The 18,719-nt window shown below is 40.2% G+C and overlaps 1 protein-coding gene across 2 annotated transcripts in view; it reads left to right on the top strand.

Annotated features, from left to right (window-relative positions):
• Positions 1-5,802: 5,802 nt before the first annotated feature.
• Positions 5,803-18,719, top strand: part of sox5 (SRY-box transcription factor 5) — a 301,706-nt gene continuing 288,789 nt past the window's right edge. The window contains exon 1 of one of the 2 annotated variants that reach the window (XM_050035821.1): positions 5,803-5,855. The gene's annotated coding sequence lies outside the window, so the exon portion shown is untranslated. The remainder of the gene's footprint in view (positions 5,856-18,719) is intronic. The other variant, XM_050035822.1, reaches the window with a different exon arrangement.

The raw sequence follows: 18,719 nt of genomic DNA, 5'->3' as shown, positions 1-18,719 counted from the left end.
CCACATCTTCTTCACCTTTCCACCTCCTTCCATTTCTCCCTCTTATTCTCTCTCCATCTCCCTTTGTCATTATTTCATCTTACTGCCAGTGCTGTCTCTCTGATTTGCCCCCATCTTTATATATTTAAAAGTCACAATCACAATTGTTGAGCAGCGCCATGTTTGCCCAGTGTCAGAATCCATGCGGCCTGCGTGCCATGTAGTGTGTACAAGGATCTTTCAGCGGCCCGCAACTTAACTGTTATGTTGTAATGTTTTACTTCAGTCTCTGCTCTCATTATCCCTGTTTTCAGTCTTTATTTGGAGGTCAGCTTTGTGACCTTCTAAATGTGTTAGATTTAGAATTACCGAATACAAGATTCTGTACAGATATTACTCCTGTTAGATTACCCAAGATGGATGACGAACATTGAAATTTATGCTGGCATAACTGTGGCAACCAAGGTTCTTTCTTCCACTTGCTCTGGAACTGTCCAGCTGTTAAACCACTCTGCCAAGAAGCGATATCTCTTATGTCAGAGTTTTTCAATGTTAATTTCCCAGTGTGCCCCAAAGCATGCCCGCTGGGCCTGATATTGGACAATAATGTTGGAGTCACTGTCAAGTGCCTATGGACCTTGGGTTGCTTATTTACTGAGAGACTAATTCTTCTAAAGTGGAAGGAGTGTAAAACAGCCTGATTCACAAGGGGCTCTTGGCTGAAGGAATACCTGGACTTGCTAAACATGGAGCAGGCAGCCTGCTTGTTAAGAGACTTTGATAAAGGCCTGGAACACCACTGGGACACTGTCTGTACAGTACAGTAGCCTCAAGTTTAAAATGCTTGTATACAATGGTTGTATGAGATCCAACTTATGTTACACATCATTTCTTTTATTACTGTTTGTTTTGTATTGTTTTGTTCTGGCTTCTGGCTTGTATTTTTCTCTCTGTTCTTGTGAATTTCTTATCTGACCTTCTCTTGTTGAATGTGTGTTAAATGTAAAAGAAATAAATAACAATAAAACTGTGAATAATGATAAAAAACCTGTTTACAGACACACAAGCATCTGTTTTCCAGTGAAGAAAGCTAGATAAACCCACTGTATAATACTTACCTCGCACGGAATGGAAGACAGATAAAGTTAGCGACTAGCTAGCAGAGGATTTAGCAGCCAAAGAGCCAGATATTTCCCACAGGAGGTGGTGGAGAACAAAACAGCGCAAAAAGGTGAATATTTTTGGCTTACATCATTGGCTTGAATTCATGAATGCTTATGTAATCTGAGTTATTGTATTACATTTATTTTGAGAGGTTGGTTTTGTATTTCCCTGTTTGAACATGACTGTTAGGGTCATTGTGGGGATAGTCATGGTTGTGGGATTGATGTATCATTACTATTGTTATAGGGTGATTTTTGGTTCCTACCTGTGGGGTGTGTCTGGAGGGATGTTAATGTTATGGGAACGGAAGTTCTCCGGTGTGCCATGTAAACAATGGACGTGCTGAATGTATGCTACTGCTGTTGCCGTTTTGGCCGGAATAAAAGAAAAGAAATTAAAGACAACTGTAGCCGATTATTACCCACAGCCCGTGAGACTGGAGTATTAAATCTTCAGGTTACACTTATATTTCTCCACATTTACTGGATGTTGACTTAACATGATGAAAATACATTGGTTGTTGTGTTGACAGCTTCCTCTGCTGCCCCCAAGTGGCCAAAAATCAATAGATGTTGCTTTAAAATTTTAACCTACCATGTCTACTTTGGCAGAGATGCATGTTATTCTTAAACTTTGATTTGCACTATCTCTACTGTCCAGAGGATGTCATCCCTTTATGTCTGAATAGCCATTAGCCCATTTTGCACTGCCTTTTCAAGGTGGGAATGTTGAGCCTTTATTCCACCTCTCTGTCCTCTATAAAAGGTACAATTGTGGGATAGGGGAACAGAGTTGTCTTGCTTTTAAGCTGGCAGCAGAGGTAGTAACAGCGCCGAATCAACATCTGTGTAAAAGGGGCAGCCGGCAGGACGAGACCATGGATGGGACACGTGTAACGTTTTTACAACATGAGATTCATAAAGCAGCTGATAGGAGTTAGCAGCTAACTCAAAGCAAAAGAACAGCGACCGAAAATATCTGCAAATTGGGGAGATGATGAGGTCCAGGAGGTCCTTAGGACAAGATCAACCCCCATATATCAGGGACGCCATGTTATGCCATTGTTAAGGCATCGAGCTGTCGAGCATCTTTTTTTCCCTGAACACTTACACTATCCAAAATCACACTGACCCTCTGACACACAGTTGCCTAACCAGACTACAGGCTGTTCTCACAAACAAAAGCCATACATATCCCATGTATTTTGAGAGGCTGCGGTCACGTGACCAATTCTCTGATAGGAATAAACAAGGAAGCGGTCCTGAACCTTCTTGTAAGGAAGCAGGTTGGGGGGGTTGATGGGTCACAAAAACCAGTACTTTCCCCTGGGGCTTTCCCCAGGAGACGCATGGTCGGAACTGTGTGAACTTTGAGTGAACTTTGGGTCATCTTAAGGTACGTCCTCACCATGTTTCTTTTCCTAAACCTAAACTCAGTAACTTTATGTTAATTATGTAACTATACTTTAAGGACATAACATAATTTGTGGGGCAGAAATTCGTAAGGTATCATACGAACTGTTGTGCATGCACTTTTCGTAGGATATCAGAAAATACGTTGCCAGACTAAAACGGGAAATGGCAAGGGATTAAGTGGGGTAGATAAACCGTCAACATGCTCAAGTACAGTAACTTTGATTAGTGTGATTACTTTTGGACAAGAAGGGGCGGCATTATACTTGTGTTGTTTGGTCCTGTATAAAAAACACAAGGACCATCTTTCTCCAGAATTACATACTGCACCTTTAAAATCCTTGTCTGGCTTACAACAGCACTGAGCAACATACGTAGCCTAATTAAAAACTGGATATCTAAGAACTAATGTTCCTGAATGTACATGTTACATGTTACTTGTATATTGTACATTACTCTGTAGGAGTGGAGGAAGATAGCAGATATGTTAAGATATTTCAGGACTGAGTGAACCAAAGCTATTTTACCAACTTGGAAGCGACTATGAGTACCCAACTCAATGTCTGGATCAGAATTATAACAAGTGTCACATTTTTATGTACTCAGTAACTGCCGCCAAACTGCTCTCACTGTGTTCACCCTTTCAATATCCATCACAGTCTCTGGATCCAAGAGCAGTCAAACAAATGTTTGTCGCTTCTAACTGTGTATCTGAACCTCCTCTTATATGCAAGATTAAATAAGAATAAACACACTTAACGGGGAGATTTGAAAGGTTTAGCATGTGGACAGGACTGTTTTTATGTGTTGAAAACACAACGTGCATGTTTGTGAGTAAAACTCTGTGTGACAGAAAAAGAAGTAAATTGTGTGCATATGTGTGTGTGTGGTGTGTGTGTGTGTGAGCATGGCTCGAGGGGTGAGTGAGTTTTATCCTACTGTCAGAGAGAATGTGTCAGATTTCGACTCCTTTGTTCCTTGTCGCCGAGCCTTGTCGTTATGTCTATCCGTGTGTGTGTGTGTGTGTATTTGCCTGCCATCCCTGTCGGCTTTAGTTATTAGTCAGTGGCTCTGTCGAGAGGCGCCTTTTTTTCCAAATAGTTTTGAAGTCATAAATCCATAAGCAGACAGATGTAAGCTGGCGACCAAATACAGATATATATTAGGCATTCCCCTGGATCCAGCAAGCTGCTTGATGGGACATAAATGCAATCATATCCTTTCTCCCAAATCCCTCAGAGCTTTCACATTCTCCCTTCACCACTGCTCATAGACTATTAAGATACAGATGCTCTCGCTGTATACACTACACTAAGTCGGTTGAGATAATTCTCATGGATACCATATGTCTTCCCTTAAATTTCGATACACTGCATCTCCTCTGAAGTGCTGATAAGACATTTGAGTGGAATACAGCGAGCATTGTGGTCCAAAGCGTTGTGTGGGCTGCGGCGCTGGACTGCCTGCAAAGAAAAAGCAGAATGAAAGAGACAAACTGAGTGAGCACATTTTGAAATAGGTTACTGAGAGTTGCGTGTTACAATCAAAATGGAAACTGAGGTGATTTCTTTTTATTTTATTTGATTAGTTTTGGAAGTGATCCGTCAGTGTGGGAGAATGGGCAGGAAATAGGTTACATCCTGTCTGTCACCCGAAATGTAAACCCCTTTGAAATCATTATACTCCTATTACTGTAATTGACTTTGAGAATAATACCAAATGCTTCAATAATACCAGATTATGAATTCATTATGATATGGTGTAATAATGCTGGCCAGATGCTGCCGTTTTGTCTGGCCTGCATATGAATCTAATCCAAACTGGACATCTGACAATGGAGGTTTTCATAACCCCTAAATGACTTTGAGCAGGTTTTTAGGTTGTATTCATTTGCAGAAAATACTAATTAAACACAGAAAAAAAACACAGGAAATCAAAGCTGGCTACTGTGTGATGATTGCAGGTGGATTAAAATCCCAGATTGCTAAAGCGTGGCTTTGCTTATGTAACTCTATTATAATTTAGAGATATTACTTTTACTATTATTCAACTGGAAGTTCATAATTTGTACAAATTCTGCCTTAACTTTAAAATAAATACTCAGTGGTGGACCTTCCTATAGGCAACATTGGCAGCCAGCTTCATTGCCACCCTGCCCACCCCCATGAATAAATAGATAAATAAATAAATAAATAAATAAATAGATAAATAAATCTAACATAAGGAAAAACTGATCAAAAACAGTAGTAGAGGTACAACATCCACTAGGGTGGAGCGGAGTATCTGCAAATTTGCACATGCTAAATTCTTTTATTGTTTGTTATTTATTGTAATTGTTTGTTAACTAAGTTGTTTATTTGTGTGGAGAATAAGATTTGTTTTAAAAAAGATAATAATATAAAATAAAACAATGTATAAAAAATGTTTGGAAAAACAAAAGTAAAAAAAGAAAATATACTTTTTGGGGTGGGGGGTAGGTGGGTAATATGAGCCCAAGTTAGGTCCGGCACTGTAACCATTTATCCTGTATAATATGAATAACACAGTGGCTACAGCTTTAAATGTTAACTTGTTTTTTGTTTATGTCTATGATGACAATAATAGTTATTATTAGGCACTTGTAGCCTGTGATGGGCATGTATCACATTTTTTGACATTTTATATAATTGCATTTAAACAAAATAATGATTTATTGAGCAACTGATAAAGAAAATAAAAACAGGAAATAAAAACAACACACCAAAGTAAGTTTATTTGCTTATTTTAAAATGAAAGACTTTTTAATTGTTTTTATTTAAGATAAGAGTTTTTGGCGCATACTTGAAAAAAGGCTTATAGGGATGAATAAAATATACTAAACAAAGAGCATGATAATAATAATAATATTAACAATAATAATAATAATAATAATAATAATAATAGGAGTTTAGCCCCACTGTGTCACTGCTGCCTGGTGTCTGCTTTCAGGCACACAGAGGTGGTTTTGGAACAGGAAGCACCGCCTTGACCCTTGCTTCCTCCATTGCGCCTTGTTTATGTTCCAACGACTTCCTGCATTTCTCTGTCATTTCTCAGGCTTGGAATAGCCCGAGCCCGGCGGATGGATATATCATGATATATTTGTCTAGCACAGCGTTATACGTGTAGGAACAGCATTGTAAGCTGAAGGGGAAAGCTGCTTCCTAATAAGTGGAGATTGCTGTGGTGTGATTGTAATGTGGGTTTCCGGTCACTAGAGGGTGGTTAAGCCTGAGCTATGTGAGCGAGGTGCATCTGTGGAGATACAGTACATGACAGGAGGTAAGATTACTGACATGTTTCACAAAATGATCTCTCGTCTGTGTGAAATGTACTTACCGCTCAAGCTTACTGTGTTATGAAATGTCTGAAATGCAGAATTTGATTTATACATGTTTTACTGTTATTTAAATTGAAACCTTCAACAGCTAATTTTATTACCAGAGTTATATTTTAACAATTTTCTCCAGAATTCTTCTCAAGTTTGCCTGTTGCATCCTAAAAATTGTGAAAGTATTAATTAAAAAGCTACAATATGAATGGGATTTGAATGTGTGTGAGTGTGTATTAATATGCTGCCTATCCTCTTGTAACAGCAAACGGTTTGATACGATAATACATATCTTTACCATCTTAACAAGTTCATAAAAAGACATCCTGTTTTGATGTCATCCTTGAATCAAGAGGAAGTATATGGTTTCTCTGCAGCTACTTAATGACGTCTCAAGATACTGACAACTGTCTCAAAGATATTTGCGACACGAGTGCAACTTCAGTGTAGACATTTTAATCTTGAAGGAGAAATGGATAGGCTTATGGGATGATATCTGACTGACTTCTGTTGCTGCAGCTATGAGCTGATTTGTGCTTATAAAGGCCGCCTTGTGTCACTGGTTTGATCATGGGTGCCCTGTCTTGAAAAAGAAAAAGTGCTGGTTTTGGGTGCCTACTGTTCCAGGATGGTGGGGGGGAGGACCCTGCCTTGTCGCCCCAGCAGGGTGTCATTTGGCCGGGCTCTTAAGCTTCAGGCCCCAGGGGTCTGGCACAGGCTGCCAAATCCTGGGAAGGTAGCTGTACTACAAGCTACTCAAAAGTAATACATGATGCTCAGTGTGTGTGTGTGAGTGTGTGTGCCTTTTGTTCTTGTTAATGAAATCAAAGACAGGCTGCAAAGCTGTTTTTAGGCCAGAGAAAATCATGAAGTAACACATAACACAGGCCTATAGCAGCGAATCCTACATCTCTGCTCTATAATGGGAGTATGATTAGTGGTTGTAATGTCTTTCTTTCTGCATGGAATGAATTACATCAAGCATATAATTCCTGATTGTAATTTTGAACGGACTGCAGAAGTTATATGGCATCATTAGAAAAAAACTCCACTAACTGAAGGAATCCGTGGAAATGGCGGAGAGGTCAGAGACAGCTTTGTGCAGCGAGAGGAATGAGAGGAAATTGACAATAAGATCTTTTTTCAGATCGAGCATTAAAAGTTATGCTTATATTACGGCGAAGGCTTCCTGATTCCCATCCCTCCCACACACACACAAACACACACACACACACACACACACACACGCAGCAACATCCAAGAAACTATAGGGAGAAAGAGAGAGACGGAGCGAGGGCTGCACATGATCTTGATTTGGAGCAGCTTTAAACAAATTAGGGCATTTCTGATGCCCAGTTTTGAAGTAAAAAGACCAACACTGATTTTGGAAACATTCCCAAACAAACCCAAACACAGAACCTCTTACATCTAAATTGCTTTGTGAAAAAAAACCAACAACAACAGATTAGTATGTCATGTTAGCATGAAAAGATTTAGGTCTTTGTTGTACGATTAGACAAAGAAACAGGACTGTAGTGAGGATTTTAGAAATACAGAGGTCATGAGTTCAAGTCCAGCAAAGACACCTTATCCTCCTGTCTGATCCCAGAAACAAAAGCTTTGACTTCCTTAATCTATTTTGTCTTATACAATATCAATTCATTTAGCTGTTCAGTGATACTTTATGCATTTTTAATGGTAATAAGTTCTTTCAAACGCAGCGAACTAAACTCTAATTACACTGAGTTTGACAGAGAGACTAAATAAGTAACAAATATAAAAACTGTAACATTTTCACCCGCCTCCATGTTGCTTTCTATTGTTTACTCTGTCTTCCAGTGTGTTTGTGATGTCAGACATGTCATGTACACGGCTCTAGTCTACTGGCAATGAGGAAGGAGTCTGTCACCTATTTCTAGTAAGATTTCCCACATAAAAGCTGTGTATATGTGCCAATTTTTGTGGGAAAAAAAGGTTTAAGGTAACTGGCTCTAGTTTCCCATGATTAGTAACAGATTACATAGGAATTTATTAGGAAATTACATTCCAGGAAAATAGCACTTTGATATTCTAGCTTCAAACTTGATGCTTTAAATGCTGTTGGCTGTTTAAAAGCTGATGCTAAAAAGTAGAACGTTCCATGTGCAAGTTTTTAACTGTAGAATATACGCTAAACTCTCTTCAGGTTGACTTAAATGCCGAAATTTCCAGAGAAAATACAGAGAACAGGACCTCAGTGTGGTCAGAGATGGCTGTCGCCTGCGAAGAGACCAATTGCTCAGCTGTTCTTCTGATTATTTATCTAAATATTAAGTGAATATTTACTGCAACAACTATCAAGAAGTCAAACAGCAGACTGAAGAAAAAATGACAAAAAAACTTTACCTGTGCAAAGACTATCGCAATGTGATGGCCACTGAAGTCATTTAATCACATAACAGGAGAGAAATACATACTTAAAAGCTACGGTTAGTAACTTTCATAAAAATAACCTCTTATCATATGTGCTGAAACTGTCACTGCATCCACACAGTTGTACATGAAAAAAAAGTTTCTCCTCCTCTTCATAGTGCTTCTTATGGCATTTATTAGAATCCACTGCGGCTAAAGGAAAACAACCAATCAGAGGCGAGGAGTTTCTAACGCATCTGTCAATCATGTCAATAACTTCTCATGAACTGAGGTCAAACTGTCAAATTAGGCAGCGCTGATCAAGTATGAAACAAGATTGTTACTGCATTGCTTATTTCTCACCTCAAATGACTTCAGAAACATATTTTAGTGTACTAGTGTGCTGTGATATGAGAATGTACGTGACCCAGCCACTGTGTTGGAGCCAAACGAAGCATCGGCCACCAAAATATATTTTAGTGTACTGTTTAAGTTGTAAAATCAGATAGTTTTCTTGGTGGGTGATGCTACATTTTGGCTCAAACACAGTGGCTGGGTCACAAACGTTCTCATTTACAGCCAAACAGTACACTAAAATACGTTTCTGAAGTCATTCGAGGTGAAATATAAGCAATACAGTTACAAAATCTTGATTCATATTTGATTAGCGCTGCCTAGTTTGATGGCAGTTCACAAGTTGTGACTGACAGATGTGTTAGAGACTGTTTTCCAACAGCAGCGGTAGATTCTGGCACCACAAGGAGGCAGAGAGCATGATTTTTTTCCCTACAATGTGTTTCTCTGTCTCATGTATTACTGTCAAGATATAATGACAGTTTCAGCAAATATGACAAACCTTATTTTTATTATAGATACCAACTGTAGCTTTAAGATATGTAAAGACATGAAATAAAACCTTATATGATGGATGGAAATATGTCAAAAGACATTCAACATTTCTTGATAAACCTTTAAATATATAAAATGATTCATACTGTGACTGAAATGTTGCAAGTACTAAAAATCCCACTCAGTGAAATTTGTAAATGCACCTTAATTATAACTGAACTGAGGCAAATAGGAAAATGAGTTACAATTACAGGAAAAAAATGACCTAATTGAGGCCTAAATAAACCAGTTTGTACCAGTGGGGCATTTTTTTTCTTATTTTTACCAGCCTTCTCTTTCCAGAGATTCCCTCTGGTCATGATAGTCCAGATTCTTATGGCTGAATTGTATTGAACTTTGGGGTGGGACAGTTTTCACACAGACACACTTGTGCACAAGTAGAAAGGGAGAGAGACAGAGATACAGAGAGACGGACAGATAGAGAGAGGGAGCCTGTTCCCTGAGCTACCTAGCTGCTAAACGCTGAAGAGAGGAGAGTGAATTTGGACTGACATCCCAGTTATTGCTCATGACATTTGTGCATCGTCCAGGCGCATATGCGCAGTAAAAGCCACACCTAGGGGAGGTTTTGTGTGTGTGTGTGTGTGTGTGTGCGCGCACACACTGATGAGCTAAGCCCAGCTGAGGACAGACAGTGAATGAATAATAAAGTGTGTCAAACCTGACCTATGCGGTCACTCAACTTAGACGTTCCCTCGTTTGACCACCAACCTCGCCTGCGTCACACACAAACACACACACAAATACAAAACACAAAGCCTCCTGTGTGAGCTAACTTCAGAATGAGGAGACGCCAGTGAGTGCCTTTGTTTTCTCCAGCTTTAACATACAGTAACTATTGAACTGTGAAAGTGAATTGGACAGGGATCAACCATATAATATAGTTTTGACAGCCTTTGAAGCGCATCCGCTCTGCCCCCACGCTTCTGCTGATTGCCCCAGAGCCCTTTTTCTCCTCTGCACAGCCATACTGTGGCATTTACAAGGTACAGTGGGCAGCAAAACGCACATTAGAAACAAGTAAGCATACACGGAGAAAGAGAGAGGGGGAGAGAGGGAGGTGCTGTGAGGGAGGCACAGGCCGAATCATGTCATATGGTCTAGTGAAACTGTGATGTGGTAGTAAATTAAAAGCTTGGAAAACAATGATCTGAAGCTGGTGAACATATAGAGCAAACACCAATGTACACAATTTATCACTCAACTACTGAAAATGTATTATTGATATGCTTTTGACTGTCTATTCCTACAGACTACATAAAAATAATGGTGTATAATGGTGGTGACATGACGTCACCCATTGGTTTGTGGAATCATGTTTTCAAGCCTTGAGTTTGGCACTTTGGCCGTCGCCATCTTAGATTGTTGGAGCCAGGCAGTTACAGAGGAGGAAGTGGGTATACTCTCCTATATATTCCAATGGCATGTTGGCTGATTGGTGGGTATACTGTAAACAGTCAGAAAAAGAGATCTATATACCCCATTTACCTGTGTATACCCTCTACTACACTACTGCAGACAAATAAAAGTGTCTTAGTACAGTGTTGGCCACCATGACATCTGCAGCAGCTTCACTGCTCCCTCTCCAAGTCTCTGGAACTTACAAATAAGTAGGGTGAGCACTCACAAATTTCCTTTGTATGAAATCAATAGCAACAGTCTGCTGCCACAAATGTTTGTCTCGGGAGTGTGAACACACACACACACTGCGGAGGGCAGACCAAAAACATCCCTGTTTTTTACTAGACTGTTGCTATTGATTTAACAAAAATGAAAGAATTTGTGAGTGGATCTTTGCTGCTGGCTGGTAGTAACCCTTAAAGACTTAAAGAGACTTAATACATGGGCAACAATTAGAGCTTGTTCTAGGCTTTGTTCTGCTCTTAGAGGGGCGAACATCATTCTTGAAAAAGATATCCCTGCTGTCCAACACATCAGCCCAAAATCTCTCAGAGCTGTGCAATCTGGTTGAGATCTGGTGAGTGTAAGGGCATATTTTCATCATTTTTTTTTACTCATCTAACCACTGCATGATTTGCACCAGCACTTTTTGGTTAGATTTTTGTTCAACTTCTACTGTTCTTCAGTATACAGCCTGTTTCCAGCGAATACAGGGGCTTATTCAGTGTTGGGGAGTAACTAGTTACATGTAATGGAGTTACATAATTTATTAGAAAACAACTGTAATTGTAATCAGATACAGCTATTGAGAAAAACATATGAGTATTAAATTGCAGTTACTAATTGAAATGTTGGTGTTGCTCTGCACTTGTATAAGTCTTCCGACCACCCAAAGCGCTTTAGCACTACATTTCACAGTCACCCATTCACACAATGGTGGTCAAGGCTACCGTACAAGATTCCACCTGCTACTCAGTAACCAATTACTTGCACTCACACACCAATGGAACAGCCATTGGGAGCGATGTGGTGTTCCGTATCATGCCCAAGGATGCTTCAACATGTGGGCTGGAGGAGCCGGGAATTGAGCCACCGCTCTTCTGATTAGTGGACAACCAGCTCTACTTCTGAGCCACAGCCGCACCTATGTGAAATAAAACATCCATTTTATTGCTTTCCATCTTTTTGTCGTGCAGGAATTCCTTTTTTGGGGCATACATTAGGACAATGCGAGTTAGCAAATTTTAGAGCAACACTTAATGTTTTGAGAACAGTTTGCCAAACATTTGTTAGAAAAGTATTAAAAAGAAATCATTTGCAATAAGTTAAATAACTTTAATGCAGTAATTAAAATAGTAATTTAACTTACTAAATTTGAAACAGGGTAACTAGCGATTTGTAATCTATTACATTTCAAGTGTAACCTTTCCAGCACTGCTCTTACTGTAGTTAATCTGAATGTTGGGCAAAGTGGATCCTGCTAAAACAAGCTGCAAAAGGAAGTTGTTGAAGTACAAAATGTGGGGAAGTTCAGCTAGAAAGCTTTAGTTTATGAGTTTAGCTTTCTGCCATCACAGCAAGTTGTTATGTCTTGTACATAGACACCTGCATTTGTTATATTTCTTGCTTTGAATTTGGCAGCTGTCTGTGTATGTTCAAGTCAAGACAAGAGCTGTGTTAACATCTCATCCCATTTAGACTCCTTTTTTGGCCTAATTTCTTTCTGTAGTTTACTGAATGATTTTCAAGCACATGCATATGCCTAATAAAAAAGCTACTTCCTGTGTAGCCTAAAGAAAACACCAGACTAATAGCAGCTAATTATCGCCACCTGCTCAAAATGTCACTGAAATCTACATTAAATAGATTACTCATATCAATATCCATGCAGGCATGTTCCGGTTTTGTTTATATGATGTCGCACACGCTCAGCCAATGAGTGAGCTCAAAGAGACCTGGACAGACCAATAGAAAAGCAGGGGGCGGGCACTGTTAATGTCAGCAAATTAAGTGCGTCAGTTTTCGCGTCGCGAGCTTGACGGGAGGAGGAACGAGTGGCGTTTCAACCGTTTGACAGCCATGGCTAACAACTGGTGAGTTTTCCAAACTGTAAAGATAAATATAAGTTTTAAACATGGCGGTATATGTGTATGAAAAACAGCACCCCATAAACTGGCTTTGAGTTAACTGTTCTGTGATTTAAAGGCACAATTTTAGCACCGCTCGCAATATATAACCCCCAAATGTCACTTGACGTTATAACGTTACCAACTAAGTGAAAAATGCTAAAGCTAACAAGCTCGAGCATATGACATTACATTTATTATATTGACTGCTCATTAAACAGGCTAATTATGTTTTTACAAGTTAAAAATGAAGCCAAATTAAGCTAGTAGAAGTCTCAACTTTGTTTGCTACTTAAAGACATGAGAAATTAGCAAAAAGATTTATGCTAGCTGTGTTGTATTAAAGATGGCAATACTGATGTGCTTAAAGTAGCATTAATTGATTTTTTGGCCGTGTATTAGTAGGGGAACCAGCTGGAAAGACATATTAATATATAATGTAAATTTAATGCGTTTGTTACCTTTGAGCAGCACAGAGCGGCATTAGCATTAATTTGGAGTTGTATATATTTAGTCTCCTGTTTGTCTCCATTAACTCCTGATGGAAATTTCTGGCTATGTAGCTGCTAAATGCTCCGCCATGTTCCAAACAGCAGGTTGCTAACTTTGTGTCTGCCTTTTGGAGCTGGGCAGGAAGCATACACTGAGTTTATCAGAGCTTTTAACAGGGGAGTTGGGGCATAAAACCAAAACAGTCAACTAAAAGATGGTAAAATGCTCTATGGAAAAGAGGAGTCAAGTGATATTTCTTGGTGGATTTGTCACCACAAGTGACCCCTTTCACATTACATGTAGTTATTTCATCCTGGCAACAGCTGCCATAGGGAATGGGAATATGTTGTCATCAACAGTAAGTCGGCCATTTTCAAAGGATAAGGGAAAGGGGCCACATGGTGTGTTGAGGTCGGGCACTGGGTGCTACTCTTGTTCCTTTTCTGGGCCAGCTATCAGGAGCGGGGTGGCGGGTTGCGTCTGAGGTTGCTCAACAACCTCACCAAGCATCGTATCATAGCCTACTCACCTAAAATCCTGAGTACAGAGCCGATCTTCTTCCAGGCACTGTTTGTGTGTAGGCCTTTTGTCCATGGCACGGATGTAAAGCTATGGGTAGCCCTGCACTTCATTTATTAACTTTCTCTCCATATTCATCACAGACTGATATTTATGGAAGAAGGGAAAGATATCTGTCGGCTGTGATTGGATGTTCCTCGTCACATGACATGCGGTGTGCGCTGCTACGTTCCAAAAGTTGAATTCTATTTATTGCTCTGGCGTTTGAGCATGCCTGCCACGCGCCTACATTGAAAACAATGGATTTTAGGGCACAAAAAAATGTGGCATGTGTATGGCTTCTAAGGGTGCCATCTGCTGGCTGTTAAGTGTCAAAAAGAACTGCTGAACTTACACAAAGCACAGCTCATTGAATAAAATTCGAAACACCAAATGTCATTTATATAATATACAGTCAGCCACAAGGTAGGCTAATGATGTGTCTCATTTTGCTAGGTACCGGTAGATTAATAATATAAAATAAATAATATTATATGTAATCAGTAATTAACTTGCTTATCTTTGTCCAGATGATTGTGTAGTTGGCGTTTTGCTTGTAGATCTGAGGGTCCTGTACCCACCCGTTGATAGATTGGACACGGGCCTCCAAAGATTTAAAATTTGTGAGCCGCTGACAGGTGTAGAAGTGAACACCAAACACCAGATAGACATCAGGGAGTGTAACATTAAGATGTGGCAAGCTGAAAAGGTCCTTGGACAATTCTGTATTTCCTAATTCATAAGGATTGATATCATAAACAGACTTCAATTTTGTTCTGCTCCTTGCCTCTGCTGAAAGACTTTCTTTGTATGGGCATTTGTCTCTCATGTATTTAAACAGTTCTGATGATGAATGATTGAGAGATGACAGATGATATAACCAGCAGCTACCATAGCTACAGACACTCATTCGTCCAAGATGGCAGTGCCGCCCCACAATGCTCGGGGATTCCCATTCCCTATACCCTATAGACATGTTTACTAACCTACCAGTTCCCCAGTCGAGCCCAGCTCTGTGGGCAGCAGAAACTTGGCTTGCTCAAGCAGCTATATTAAATGAATAATAAAGCTTTGTGGGGAGTTGACATGCATAACAACTCCTGATACTGACGCATTAAAAGTTATTCATCATGACAGTCTACAGCTGGATCTTGCTTTAGGGCATATTCTCCCACTGTGCTTTCAATCCTGTTTGCAAATTTAGCTCTTACCAATATAGCAGCACAACTGTACTGTAATACCCACAGAGCTATGGGACCGCTCCAGACTATAATCTAGATTCTTGGGATGTAAATGAGCTCTCATCATCATGATGTATCTTAAAGATAATGTTAGATTTATGTTGTTGTAGCCTTTTGATACATTATGTGTCAGAAGTTGAGAGCTACTTTGAGTTTGGGGAAGTTTGGAGATGCCTGCTGGCCTGCTGTGCCGTTGGTGGCTGTTTTGGCTCGGTGGAAGTGCCTGTTCTGGAGAGGAAACAAATTGATGTCTCCTCCCCTTGGTGCCTCAGCCTTGTGTAATTTTCCCAAACTTGGTGTGCATGTGTGTGTGTGTCTGTGTGTGTGCGTGCGTGCATGTGTGTGTAATGTGAAGTGAAGTGAAGAGAGAGAGCGGGAAAGAGGTGGAGTGGCGAGAGAGAGACAGAGAAGTGACACAAATCAATGTGAGCACCCAAACCACCATCACCAGCAGCAGCAGCAGCCTCCCCGACCTCCATCACCTCTCTGCCTTTACCAGGGAGGGACGGATAGAGACAGAGTCACAGGAGAGACAGTCTCCTCAACAGCACAGCATCCGGTAAGTCCTACCACAGACAGAAATACCTCCCACCATACACAAGTTGTGGAAGCGATGGCAACAAGGGTGCGCTGGCAGTGTGACTCGGCTCTCCAAGGCGCAGAGCGCACAGAGCAGGGCAGACAGTCGTGGCTGAGCGCCTTTTTTTTTCTGCTTCCTCCCGTGCATCAGCTCCTCTCCGCTGCCTCTGTCACTGCTGCCGCTGCTGCAGGAAGGAGGAAATAATGCTTAGAACAGGACAGCGGGAGAGCCGCCGCCGGTCCTCCTCCATTCATATGTTTTAAAGCCTGCTGGGGATTAGGGATTGGATTGAGTGAGGTATTTTTCCGCCAATCACCACCCTGTCTCTCGGAAAGCAAGAGAGAGCTAATGGATGAGTAGGGGAGAGATAGCGAGGTAGTAGAGAGGTAGTTCTCTGTGAGACATGACATGAATATCGCTTTAATAGTCAGCCAGAAACTTAGAGTTTGTCTGTGGTGTTCACTGATATTGCTACAGAATCCCAATATGGGTTTAACTGTGTGTCTTTGGTATCTATTACAGTTTCTAAGAAAGGATGATGATAGTGGTTCTCTGGGTGTTCGATAAAGTAGCTTTAAAGTTAGAGTTTGACTGTGTCTGCCTCATATACTGTAAAGTTTAGTATATATTGACACTTTGATGTCTTGACTGGATTTTAGAATGAAATTCTGCAGTTTCAATGAGGGTTATTTAAACTTGGATTTGTAAAGAATGAGCCACAGATGGATGATTTAGTGTTGAAGATTTTCAGTATGATGGTGCACTTTGTAGAGCTGGGACGATATACTTATCTCCTGATTTGATAGTGTCAAGATACGTAGGTGCCGATTCGATATGTATTTCGATTTTTAAGTGAAGCAATTCTACAAGTATTGCAATTTGATATTATGATTTAGTGCAGTTTTTGTGAAGTTGAATAATACATGTCTAGAGACTTTGTATCACGAGACATATTTCCATAAGCAATGAACATCTTATGTCAGTCATGTCTTTCTGACGTCTATTTCAGCAGCATGAAATACTTTATAGAAAAGTGGTAATTAGATTTTTATAGTCTTATTTTTCACCATTTTATTCCTGTGTCACACTTTGTGACTTTGCTCTGTGAAAGGGGCTTTATTAAAAAAAACTTTACTTACTTACTCAAACGTACATAAACAATACAATGAACAAAAAACACTCTTTTTAGAGTAACCGTAAACTGCTACATTTAGCTGTCCCTGCTGATCTTGCAGTGTTTCCCATACACTGATTTGTCTGTGGCAACCACCACAATATTAACATTGACTGCCACTTATTGATTTTTTATTTTTTATGGTATTTAAAATGGATAAACTCTTATTTCATTGTCGAGCTGGGTGCAGCGCGTTGAATTGCTCAGCCTCTTGCCCCTCTCTTACTCTCACTGTTAAGACAAGAAGTAGCTAGCTTGTGCACTCTGCGGTGCATCCACGTCAGTCCTTGTAGCTAGGAGACTATTTGCGGGAGGAGAGTGGGTGGAAGCTCTAGAGTAGAAAATTACGTATAGACTACCACAATCAATGCGGCAAAATATTTTCACCGCCGCATTTGAATTACGCCGATTCAGGCATTACAAAAAAAAGCAAATAAATTTTTTTTCGTTAACGTAATTTTCTACTGAACAGTCAAACGGGGCTGAAGCCCTATCAAGTAGTTGTCATGCTAGTGGCATGGCTCTAGGGATGGCAGTGTCGGTCTGTTGGTCACTTTGGTCTCGACTGAAATATCTCAGCAACTACTATATGGATTGCCATGAAATTTTGCACAGACATTTGTGGTCCCCAGAGATTGATTCCAACTCAGTTTGGTGATTCTCTGACTTTTTCATGCGCCACCAGCTGGTTGAAGTTTTTACTCAACTTCTACTGGATGGATTAAATTTAGATAAAAGCCAAACAAACAAACATCAGAGTCATGCAGTCCCAATATAGTAAAGATGTGTATATTGTCATACCAGCCTTCAATGCAGGATACACATTTGAGGAAAAGTTTAGCATCTTCTTCCAATATGTTTTTACCCTCCTAAAATGCCATGTAATAGTACATAAACTTATAATGAGCCAATCATCCAGTTCACACCCCTTGTGTTTGTGTGTATGTCAAACTCTCCTGCCGTTTCCTTTCTAACAAGCCTTACATGTCTCGGCGTCCTGCCAGCTTATGCCTTCCTTTATGTCTTGAGCGCTGTGTGTGTGTAAGTGTGACTCTGGCCGCAGGAACCTCCTGGAGCGGTGTGCCTTGTTCATTAAGAGTTTAGAGACAAACTTTGCTCTCCGCCTTCATTGACAGTTTGAGGAATCGTAGGAGCCTGCTGCTGTAAAAATCAAAGCTGTTAGTCTGAAGAGACCACACCGTAAAACTGTGTCCTGTTGGTGCAGAAACTCTGCTCCTGTGTGATCTACTGTTTCACTAAAACAAACTCCTGAAGCATTTGTTTTATTGAGCAGCGTTGTTTTAGACCATTAGCAAGGGCTGAACTGACCCTACAGAACAGTATTGAGGCAAAATCATTTGTCTGCATTAGAGAGATCTAACTTTGATTTATACAGTACATAACAAATGGGAAAGATTAAACTACTTCACTTTGATTTCTTACACATTGCACTCATAGCTTTGGATTTTATTATTAGGCCTATTCTCCTCTGTGCTGTTCTAAATTCAGTTTCCTGCTCAATTATTTGAAGAGCAAACTGTAGTCACTGCTGAGTCATACTGTAACTGCACTAAATGTGAAGTGTGTTTGTTATTTACAGTCTTACAGTATTGGTTGCCAAGCAGCGGTGGATATTGTTATCGGTCCACAGCATCAGGGATTGGTTTCCGCTCTGTTGTAGACAGATGAAAACATGCACTGTACACAGAAAAACACACACACACACACACACACACACACACACACACACACACACACACACACACACTCTGTGTTTGGGTTTATTTGTGTGTGTTTGTGGTGAGTGTGCGCAAGTCCCGAGGCCCACAGAGCGAGACACATTGTTAGACACAGGTAAGAGTCAGACAGAGAAAGACATCTGTCAGTCTCTGAATTGTATTTTCCCAATGCGACTGATGAGATGACGCTCTCTCTCTCTCTCT

This window comes from Epinephelus moara, chromosome 23 (genome assembly GCF_006386435.1).
Source record: "Epinephelus moara isolate mb chromosome 23, YSFRI_EMoa_1.0, whole genome shotgun sequence".
NCBI lineage: Eukaryota > Metazoa > Chordata > Actinopteri > Perciformes > Serranidae > Epinephelus > Epinephelus moara.
This window is presented reverse-complemented; position numbering and strand designations above follow the sequence as displayed.